General features: G+C 45.7%; 1 protein-coding gene across 2 annotated transcripts in view; it reads left to right on the top strand.

Moving 5' to 3' along the window:
- Window positions 1-231: 231 nt before the first annotated feature.
- Window positions 232-11,639, top strand: part of FOXN2 (forkhead box N2) — a 102,016-nt gene continuing 90,608 nt past the window's right edge. For both annotated transcript variants that reach the window (XM_063918696.1, XM_063918695.1), the window contains exon 1: window positions 232-401. The gene's annotated coding sequence lies outside the window, so the exon portion shown is untranslated. The remainder of the gene's footprint in view (window positions 402-11,639) is intronic.

The raw sequence follows: 11,639 nt of genomic DNA, 5'->3' as shown, positions 1-11,639 counted from the left end.
GCGCGGAAAGAGTTAATTTTCCGTCATCAGGAAAGGAGGGGAGGAACAAAAACAAAAAAAGTTCCGTCACATGACCAGCAGGCAGCCGATCTTATTTGCGTCAGCCGCCGTGGCCCCTCCCCTATTTACCGCACGCAGGGAAATAACACAAGGGGCGTGGTTATAGGGGACGAGGGCGTGGTCAGACGTGCGCGCCTGACGCCGAGGGCGGGCGGGGGAGTTTGGGGAGGAGGGGGAGGTGCCATTTGGGCGCCGCGTTGCCATGGCGACTCGGTGGGGGATTTGGTGGCGTTGCTGCTCGCACGGGGATGTAGGGAGCAGCAGCTGCTGATCTCTGACACACTATTGCCCCGGCTCCGCCGCACACTGCCATATACTGTACCGGGAGCCGCTTCATGTCGGTGAGTAGCCCGCCTCGCTCGTTCTCTCTCGCCCGCGGGCTGTCTGGGTGTTTGTGTGTGTGACCCGGGCTCGCCTCTGCCAGCCTGGCCCAGGTATTGTCCCCGCGCGTGTGGCTGCTGCTGCCAGAGGTGGGCACGGTGTGGGTGGAGGGGGTTGTGGCTGCATGGCATGGGTGGAGGCTGCACCGTGTAATGCCCCAGGGGCCCGAGCTGGACCTATGCCCTACCGTAGGTGCACACAGCGTGCTGCCCAGCCAGGGAGCGGAGGAGAGGCTGGTGCTGCTCCTGTGTGTGGCAGAGGCTTTGTCTCCATGTAACCCCTTCCATGCTGCTGCCTGTGTTACAGGGGAGGGAGGGTGCAGCGCGTGTGCTCCGCACTTCCTACATGCAGCACTGGGGTCAGATGTGTGCAGCCTGCTGCATCCTGTCTGTGCCATGCAGCGTCCTGTGCGGCTGCTCTCTGCTCCCGCTGCCTCTGTCCTTGGGCTTGCAGGGGTTAATGCAGTCAGCATACAATAGCTGCGCACCTTTTATGACCCGGGAGTCGCTGTACTTTGCCTCATACATGGGTGTGGAGCGCTCTCTTCCATGTCACCTCATGCTGCTGCTGCTGGATGTCATACGGGACCTCTGTGAAGAATGATCTAACCTTGGTGGAGTGTAATAAAGATCACAGATTGGTCTGGCTGGGAGTTCCTTTGCTATATGGATATTGCATCCAGTCACTTCTGTGTGTTACATTGAATCACTTTTACTTGTGCACGTTTCGATTAATGCACTCATGGTTGGTGGGATGGGGGGGTTCTAATGTATAAGAGTAAAGTGATATTATTACTGTTCAGAGTAATGTAATTGGTTCATATAACGAGTCTTATCAACAATGTCTCTCTCTCTCTCTCTCTCTTTTTCTCTCTCTTTCTCTCTCTTCTCTCTCATATATATTTATATTAGTGTAATTGTAGTCCTATATAATGCAGCTTTGAATGTTTCTGTAGTCCCTGTAAGATTGATTGCCTTTGCAGTCATGCCTCTGTACATGAATGGCAGGGCTACGCGACGCAATCAGTTTGCCAGCTGTTGGGATCCCGGCGGTCAGGATACCGACAGCCGACAATGCCGACATCCGGAGTCCTGGCGCACAGGGGCTATTCCTACTCATGCGTGTCCATGACACCCATAGAGTGAGAACGAAACCTGTGGCGAGCGCAGCGAACCCACAAGGGGATTCTTAGCACTTGTCCCGCTGCTGGCATTCTGGCTGCCATTAAATAGTATGTATTCCAGGGCTACAGATGTGCTGATTGCGTGTGTACATGAGATGGCAGGGCTACATATGTGCTGATTGCAGGCAGGCCTGTGTACATGAGATGGCAGGGCTACAGATGTGCTGATTGCAGGCAGGCCTGTGTACATGAGATGGCAGGGCTACAGATGTGCTGATTGCCTGTGTACATGAGATGGCAGGGCTACAGATGTGCTGATTGCAGGCAGGCCTGTGTACATGAGATGGCAGGGCTACAGATGTGCTGATTGCCTGTGTACATGAGATGGCAGGGCTACAGATGTGCTGATTGCCTGTGTATATGAGATGGCAGGGCTACAGATGTGCTGATTGCCTGTGTACATGAGATGGCAGGGCTACAGATGTGCTGATTGCAGGCAGGCCTGTGTACATGAGATGGCAGGGCTACAGATGTGCTGATTGCAGGCAGGCCTGTGTACATGAGATGGCAGGGCTACAGATGTGCTGATTGCCTGTGTACATGAGATGGCAGGGCTACAGATGTGCTGATTGCCTTTGCAGGCAGGCCTGTGTACATGAATAGCAGGGCTATAGATGTGGGCTAACGTGACTCATTAGTATCTGTTGTTTTCATCACCAGAGCAGTGGCAGATGATCTGATGAAGTGAACACTGTATAAATGGACTATGGTGTTCAGTGATGTTTATGGGTGCTCTTTGTCCTCCATTGCCTGGTTTATAGTCTCTATTATGCATGGCCCCAATAATGGGCAGACTCCCTAGACTCCTGCCTATGGAAGGTGTAACTCCTGGCCAGCTGTTTGCTGTAAGTAATGGTGGTGCTGGGACTGTGACAGACACGTGGTGAGCGGAAAGCTGAGCCAGCAGTAGCCTGTGCTTGCTGGTCACAGGCTCTGCGTGTTAGCCCACCCACTCTTTATCAGCCTATTTCAACATTCCTCTGTCCTTCCCTGTGTGACTGTTTCCTGTCAGAACATGTTGTACGTGTTACGCAAAAGCTGTATATTCTAGATGATTAATATTAGTGTATGTGTACATTATTTCTTTTATAACAAAATAGTGGCAACATTGTTCCCTTACATTGTACTAAATAGTTACAGTTGATATTGTTACTTTGTTTTTATTTCCACCAGAAACACTATAGTGAAAAGTGACAGCGGTTCTCCAGAGTTGTAGAGTAGTAGGTTTCTTGTTAATCTTATTTATTTTATACTTTAAGCATATTATATAACACATCAAGAGAGTTATGGACATTAAATGACTTGAACAATATGAAGCTTATTGCTTTTATGATTCCATCCGTCAGAAATCCTTTACTGATAACCTAATTCTGACATATTCCTGATCTGTCATAAGTATATAATGTCCTTCATAAGTACTTGCAGTCTGAGCTTGTGTAATTGCTTGGCATGTTTGTCACTTCATAGTGTGATCATGTAAAGATACCAAAAGTAAACCAGAAGGTTGTTGTTGTTGTGTTTTTTGTTTTTTTTTTTCTTCTTTTTTTCAAATAGGTTGTTGGGTAATTACTGGTGTTAAGGGCCCCATTCACTAGAACGATTTGCCCGAAATTGGCTGAAATCGGGCATTTCGGGCCGATATATCTGGTGAAATCGGGCATTTTGGAGGTGTATCCGATCCGATGGTCGGATCGGCACCCCTAGATCGTTAGTGCTGCACTCGTGATATGTCTGTTCCCGCAGGCATGGCTGGGATCGCATACGATATATCGCATGCAAAATGTACCAAACCACTCCCAGGAGTTCAAGGGAAATCGCCTCCGACTTCAGCCTCAGACATATCGTTCTAGTGTATTGGGCCCTTAACAAAGGCGCAAAGTTACTGAAAACTTACTGAACTGTAATCTAGAATGGGAGACATTCACTAATTCACCCCCTTAGATGACACACCCTGTGTGTCCTTTCAGGTCCTATACCTGGAACCCTTATGTGCAAGGTGATAAACACACCAGCCAGTCAGCTCTTAACTGTCAATTTGCATATTGGAGCCGATTGGCTGGTGTGTTTATCACCTTGCACTTATAACTGGTTTATCACTTCCTTATGCCCTCTCCAGGTTATTACATCTGCCCCATCATTCCCCCTGCAAACCTGACTTGTGTTTACCTCTGCATTGCCCTCATTGTGGCATAGTGATCTTTGGGCCTAATTCAGAGTTGATCGCAGCAGCAAATCTGTTAGCAGGTGGGCAAAACCATGTGCACTGCAGGGGGGGGGGGGGGCCAGATATAACATTTGCAGAGAGAGTTAAGGGTGGTACTGACGGGAGAGATGTGTGCTGAGCTATCTTAACACAGACCGCTCAGCACACATCTCTCCCCCTGCTCAGCACAGCGCAATGTGCTGAGCGAGGGGACGGATGGTCGGGGGGGAAGTGCTCACTTCACACAACAGTGAAGTGGGCGACCCGCTAGATTGAGCCTTCATTCAGGCTCAATCTAGCACCGGCGATGCGCTTGGCCGCGCATCGCTATCGGTGGGGGCATACACACGGCAGATCCCTGCTTAAAATCTAAGCAATCTAATCAGATTGCTTAGATTTTAAACACTGATCTCTCCGTGTGTACCCCCCTTTAGATTTGGTGTGGGGGGGGGGGGGGGGGGTGTTCATACTGAAATCTACCCCTTTTACACCTACGAGCACGGGTCGCAGCCGGGAGCCTGACACGGGAGCTGCCCCCTGCTGCGACCCGTGCTCGGTCCCTTTCCCATTAGCAGTCACAACCCGGCATATGCCGGGTTGGTGACGCTTCTAGCTACACGGCAGGGGCGGCGCAGGGAGATCACATGATCTCCCAGCGCCGCCCATCCATACAGTGTAAACGGGAGCCGTGTCGCATCGACACGGCTCCCGTTTACACTACACCCTACCCGGATCATTCCCGTGTCCTACCCAGGTAAATAGCCGGGTAGGATTCACGGGTCACTTGATCCGGGTTTACCCTTTTCCACTTGCCAAAAACACGGGTAAATGCGCGCCCCCGTGCATTTACCCGTGTTTTTTGAGCTAGTGGAAAAGGGGTATAAATTGCAGTGTAAAAATAAAGCAGCCAGTATTTACCCTGCACAGAAACAAAATAACCCACCCAAATCTAACTCTCTCTGCAAATGTTATATCTGCCCCCCCTGCAGTGCACATGGTTTTGCCCAACTGCTAACAAATTTGCTGCTGCGATCAACTCTGAATTACCCCCTATGTTCAATCTCCTTTTTCTGTGTCTCCTGATCAATATCTCATCTTTCCCTTTTAGATTTTGAGATTGGCAGTTGTTATGTGCCCACACACAGTTTGTTTTGGTGCCAATTTATATATTAAACAGTCCCGATTTGCTAAACCTGTAAAGATGCATACACACTTGAGGAGAAAGTAAACAACGTCCCTCATTTTCACCCTTCCTGAGCATCGTCGTTTACTTTCTCGGCATGTGTGTTTGCCTGCGACGACGAGCGACTCACTACCCCGCAGGTCGTTAAGGACCCTCGCTGTCATCGGTGCATGCAGCTCAATTTGGACTGTCGTCCAAGAGCCGCCTGCACGGCCCGGCCACGACATGACGTCACTGAGCGATATAGTCGTCATATTGCTCGGTGTGTATGCACTGCCACCGACCGCCCGGCCTGGGAGGGGTTACACTAGGCGACGTCGCTCATAGAGCACATCGCCTAGTGTGTATCCACCTTAAGGGTAACTGATACGTTTAGGTGACTTTTTCCAGCAAGTGCTTGCACACCGTAATGTGGGGTCATGAGAATGTAGCCTGATGGGTCACTAAGCGGATGAAGTAGTGAGGCGCACAGTTTACTTTCGTTGTTCTATTTCGCAGTGGATGCTAAATATTTTATGAAGTATTGTGGAATGCGGTATTTTTTTTCATTTTTTTTATACCAAGGCAACTTGTTCTCTTTTGTAGATGATCATTTTGCATCATCCACTCGGTGCGTGGCTAATGACCTTGTCTGGCCTGAGAGCCTAAGGGCCTTTTGATAAAGTAGATGCTCATCCATCAAGCTACTGTATCCTCTGTCTGGTCTGTAGTAAGAAGCATGCATTGACGGGAGAGCTTTCAATGCATAAATGGGAATCTTGAGGAGAGCAAACCATGTTTGAAGCAAATTAAAATTGGCCTTTAAAACACATTAGATCTACGGTTTTAAATACTACATTTTTTTTTTTTTGCATTTTGCAAGAGAAGCCAAACATTCTGACATACAAGTAATTTTCACAATAAAAATAGCATGATGCTCACTGCTGGTTCTTGTTTCATAGAATATTTCTGGAAACATCTTGTTCGTAACAACAGTTTCTAATGGCTACATGTCATTCACCTAATAATAGAGCACAACTTAATCATGTGGATAACAGCGAGCACAAACTTGGGCTATTCTCCAAATAGCTACAAAGACAGGGTATAAATATTCTCATGACTTTGGGTCAAAATCTCTCTGCATATTGTTATCGGAAAAATCTGAGTTTTAAAATTGCACAATACGGAACGCAAAGATTTGCTCTTCGGTTCACTAGGCAGTTGGATGTGGAGATTTATTTTTAGCCGGCAGTTGGCATTTTAGATTGCTTGACTGTAACTGCGAATAGCCCTCAGGGTCTGGATGCAGGTTTACAGCAGGGGCAATTGAATAGCTCTGGGCACTCATTCTGGGAGCTGCATCCCTTGTAATTGAATTCTCCCCTATAGGAGGAATCAAATTCCCAATATTGAAGTGGTGTGACATTTTGGAACAGCACATCTTGTCCTGCTGACATCACTCTTTGCGATGTTGGCACTTACATAAGTGGCTGATTTGTACACCGTCGTGCATAATTGCAATGCTTGCAGCACATCGCGCAAATGTTCCACAATTGATCACACACAAGTATGAGTGATAGGCATATAGATTTTGAACGCACGGAGAAGAATTCAGTTGTTTTTTCGCGGTTGCTGCTCCCGCCCAAATTGACTGGAGGTATTCAATGACTTGTGCCAATAGATGAGAGCGCATTGGGTAGCCATGACTTACCGCAAATTTCTGCTGGCACCCTCCTGACTCTGCCCAAAGTAGAGCTTTTAGATGCCTTAACCTCATCGCTCCTGGCTTCAGCCGCCTTAACTGTCTTTTTAGATGTTAAAAGCCACTTTAGCCTGCTAATCACCTGCTTTTTGGGCACAATCTCCGTGATGGGTGTCCGCAGCACAAACAATTGAATAGAGCTGTGGCTGTGATAAAACAATTGAATTCCCCCCTCTACACTTACGAAAGAGAGAATTCTGTTGTTACAAGTGGCTTATAGAGGCACAATTTAGGTAGGGCATCTCGGCGCAGCTGCAGGCTGTACGGAGTTGGACATATGATAAAATATACCTGTTTGGAGGTGTATCTCTTGTACCTAGTAGTAGAATTCCTCTATTTCTGAAAATTATTAGTGGTAACTCTCCTACACAAAACAAGCGTATAATAATATTATTATTATTATTATTATTATTATTGACAACCCCTAATTAGAGCTTTTAATAAACCAGGGTTTGCACACTAGAGGTATATCTTATCTTAACGTTCACTTAGTAAAGGGGTACAAATATCTCATCTACTTCCATGGTAGAACACGCATATCAATATTGCCAGCACTCTTTAGCTACCATATATTGTTTGAATCCATCTTTACATTTCCAATTCTTCTCTATCTGGTCTTTGTTAGAACACTGCGGACCCCTCGTAGAGTCATGTAAGTAAAGGATAATAATAATAATCTATGCCCAAAATAATAAAATTGAGCATGGCACTGCGCTCTGTATAATAATAAAAAAAACATATTAAGGAAACATTTTATGGAAAATAAAAAAAAACTATGGGGCCCATTTATCAGCGAGTGATAAAACTCATTGCGTATGATAAATGGTGCTCCAGCCAATCAGCTCTTAACTGTCCTTTTTCAAATGCATGACAGTTGGAGCTGATTGGCTGGGGCACCATTTATCATATGCAATGGGTTTTATCACTCGTCGATAAATGAGCTCTTATATGCAGAAAGGGTAATGAAAAGTTCCGTCGAGAACATGGCTCATTTATAACTACCCAGCCAATGTAACCTTAAATAACAAGTCGGCAGCCTATGCAGCCAGTCGTGTGCGTCCTCTTGTTTCTGACAATGTGTGCAATGTAGTGTGTTCTCGCTTTGATGCTTCTGAAGTGATTCCTTGTGTGGAATGACCCAGCAGCACAGTTAATGTTCCCATTTTCCTTTTTTTTTACACCTTCCATAGCCGGAGGAACTGATCCTTTAGGCTCTTAATAATGCCCTGTTGTTGAGAGACTTTTAGGGCCAGAGTTTTCAGCTATTCACATTCAGATTGTGCAGGATTTGCATAAGTTGCATACTTGAGTAGGATAAAGGAGACATCTTTGTTACCCATACAACTCATTTCCAACTCTTTTCAAATGGGCACCTCTTGCCACAGGCAAGTCAAACTAGTCACCACTTTGATAAAAAAAAAAGAAAGAAGAAGTTCTTTGTTTTTCAAAGAGGAGAAGGTTGAGTGGCGACGTTTAACATTTTCATTTTTATCCTCTTCCCTTTGATTTAGAGGAATGTGTCCAGTATGTAATACTATACATTGTCCGGCAAAGAATCGAGGTTCTTGCTTGTCTGTGTGGGGAGATAAGATGTCTTCTATTTTTCCAAAGTTTTTAGCATTCATTCCCTAGCATCGCAAAACAGAATTTCTTCTTTATAAAGGTGTCTACGTTTTAGATTAAATTGCTCGTCTCCGTATGATGCATGCAACAGTATATCTTGATGACTTCGTATATTTCAGCCTTAATAAAATTGGTTACTCCAAAATCGTAACCGAATGCTATTGGATCATTGTATTGCTATTGTGCTATTGTCATGATAGATAAATGCTCTTCAAATTCCAAACAGGTTTTTTTTGTTATGTCTTTTTTTTTTTTTTTTTTGCTTTTCGGCAGACATTCGCTGTACATTCATCGAGCTGCTATTCATCTCAGTCTTTCTCAGTTTTGGGGGTCAGAGCTGCATTATCTACTACTGTAAAATTGTACTAATGTGCTTCTTTTGTAATACAGAAATATATAATATACCATTTTAAAATGACTGCGGAGGGTGTTGTGAACAGGGGGACACAATTACAAGCTCCAGTCTCGGGGCTCTATTAAGGATCTGACATTTCTGTAGTCACTAGTGCAGCATTACAAGTATATCATTTTATTTGCATAGCACTTTTCTCTCAATAGGACGCAATCACTATTTCTATTGGAAGAAAAGTGCTGTAAATAAAGTGAATAATAGAGTTGCAGTCTATTACTATTTAATAAGAGGGAGGAACAGAGACCATTTTACTGACTTTTTGTGTTCTTCCCCCACCTACAGTGTTGCAAGAGACTGATAATCCTTCTCACAAGTGTCTAATGGACAATGGTGCTGTTTTATTTCCCCGGTAATGACCTGATGAGGATTTACTGTACTTGTTTGTTTTAGACCCAGTAGAAAAAAACAGAATCCTTCCTTTGACCAACCTGCGTACTGAACTGCCATTGTTTTAAACTTGCAGTGTTATTATTATTATCCTTTTATTTATATGGCGCCGTTCCGCAGCGCCTAATTACAGAGTACATAAATAATCAAAACCGGAAAACAGCAACTAAGGGTGTGTGCACATGGTGAGATATTTTCTTTCGATTTTGACGATATAGTCAAAATCACAAGAAAAGTTAGTGCAGATCGCAAGGTGAAAGTCACCTTGCGATCCCGATGCGCGGTCCCGCCAGGTCAGCATTGCAAGAAAAGATAAACTGTGCAGGCAAGTCAATCCTTGCTAGATCGGTGTACTGTCTAGTTCATCTCGCATGTCAATTACATCTCACGTAAGCCAAAATCTCACTTAAGACAAAATCGTAAGCACACATCGTCCATATCTCAAGAAAAGTTAGTCAAAATCGGTGGTGCTGGGCTCCGGGAAGTTCAAAGGAAATCGCAAGTGAAAATCGGGCAATGCAAGTATCTCACCGTGTGTACACACCCTTAGGGCTGTAACACACACTCCGGTTTTTCCCGGATGGCAAAAAGCCGGACAAACTTTGTCCGGCTTTTTGCCATCCGGGAGAAACCGGCAGAGTCTCTCACACAGGACAGCTTTGAGCCGTATGTGATGCTGTGCGCATGCTCAGCATTAGACACGGCTTGGGAAAAAACCGTTGTGTGTGTGAAAGCTCCCCTTCACACACACGGTTTACTGGCTGCAAAGACGGGCCGGCGCCGGCCCGGCAGCCGGACCTTCCAGTGGTGAGAACCGACTGCAACCCGGCAGCCGGGCCGGGACCGTGCCGTGTGTAAGGACACATTGCGCTGCATGTGTCTTTACATCACAGCAGCGGTTTAAAGCCGGCCGGGTGTTTGCCGGGCGGCGCCAGCCGCCTCGTGTGTTTCGGCTCTTACAGTAGATGACAATATAGGGCAAGCACAGGGTAAATAAACATAGTTACATCAGCAGATGACACTGGAATAAGTACCAGGTGGCAGAAGACTGCTTTGGAGTTGATGCAGTTGAAGATTATTAAAGTAAGAGAGAGGATAAGCACATGATGTTTAGGCACCGAGCTGTCTTGTATTGCTATATACAGTACTAGTAAATTGGATCTGTACGCTCCTAGCCTTAAGGGGGGGTACACACGTAGTGATGTGTGCTTAAATTCTAAGCAATCTGACTAGATTGCTTAGAAAAGAAGCACACATCGCTCCGTATGTGCGGCCCCACGCGTCGCTATTGCTGACTCTAGATTTGGCATGCATGCAGACACAATCTAGTCAGATCGCTCCCTTCACCGCTGGGTGAAATGAGTGCCGCCCCCCCTCACACACCTCGCTCAGCACACATCTCCCTGTGTGTACCCCCCTTTACACTTTCTCTGTGTTGCAGGGTTTGTCTTTCTCCCCCATTGTCCCCTGGCCACAAGTCTTTTCATTAACTACAGACGTTCAAGTTCTAAATCACATAGCATGAAATTCAGTTCCTCTGCATTGACGTGCCATTCTGGAATGGTGCATCATGTCCGTCGACATCATAAGTATCCATGTCTGCACTATCCTAGACACTTTTCTTGTTTTGCTTATATGTTTATGTACTTTGGGCCTTATTCAGATCTGACCGCAGCAGCAAATTTGTTAGCTAATGGGAAAAACCATGGGGGTAATTCCAAGTTGATCGCAGCAGGATTTTTGTTAGCAATTGGGCAAAACCATGTGCACTGCAGGGGAGGCAGATATAACATGTGCAGAGAGAGTTATATTTGGGTGGGGTGTGTTCAATCTGCAATCTAAATTGCAGTGTAAAAATAAAGAAGCCAGTATTTACTCTGCACAGAAACAAAATAACCCACCCAAATCTAACTCTCTCTGCACATGTTATATCTGCCTCCCCTGCAGTGCACATGGTTTTGCCCAATTGCTATCAAAAATCCTGCTGCGATCAACTTGGAATTCCCCCCCCCCCCCCCCCCCCCCATGTGCACTGCAGGGGGGCAGATATAAAGTGCAGAGAGAGTTAGAATTGGGTGGGTTATATTGTTTCTGTGCAGGGTAAATACTGGCTGCTTTATTTTTACACTGCAATTTAGATTTCAGTTTGAACACACCCCACCCACATCTAACTCTCCCTGCACATGTTACATCTGCCCCACCTGCAGTGCACATGGTTTTGCCCAGTAGCTAACAAATTTGCTTCTGCGATCAGATCTGAATTAGGCCCTTTGTTAGGTGCTGCGGAAGCCTTGTAGCGCCATATAAAGGATAATTATTTTATATGTAACGAAGAAAAGTGGTGACCTAGTTTCAACATTGAATGTATTTAAATATTGCTATGGCTTTGACCTACTTAAGGCACTAATATATATCATAGCTTCACAAAAATGTCTTTGTGGAGTGAAATACAATCTTGTATTCATG

This window comes from Pseudophryne corroboree, chromosome 4 (genome assembly GCF_028390025.1).
Source record: "Pseudophryne corroboree isolate aPseCor3 chromosome 4, aPseCor3.hap2, whole genome shotgun sequence".
NCBI lineage: Eukaryota > Metazoa > Chordata > Amphibia > Anura > Myobatrachidae > Pseudophryne > Pseudophryne corroboree.
The sequence above is the reverse complement of the archived record's forward strand: the minus strand, read 5'-3'. Positions and strand labels throughout refer to the sequence as shown.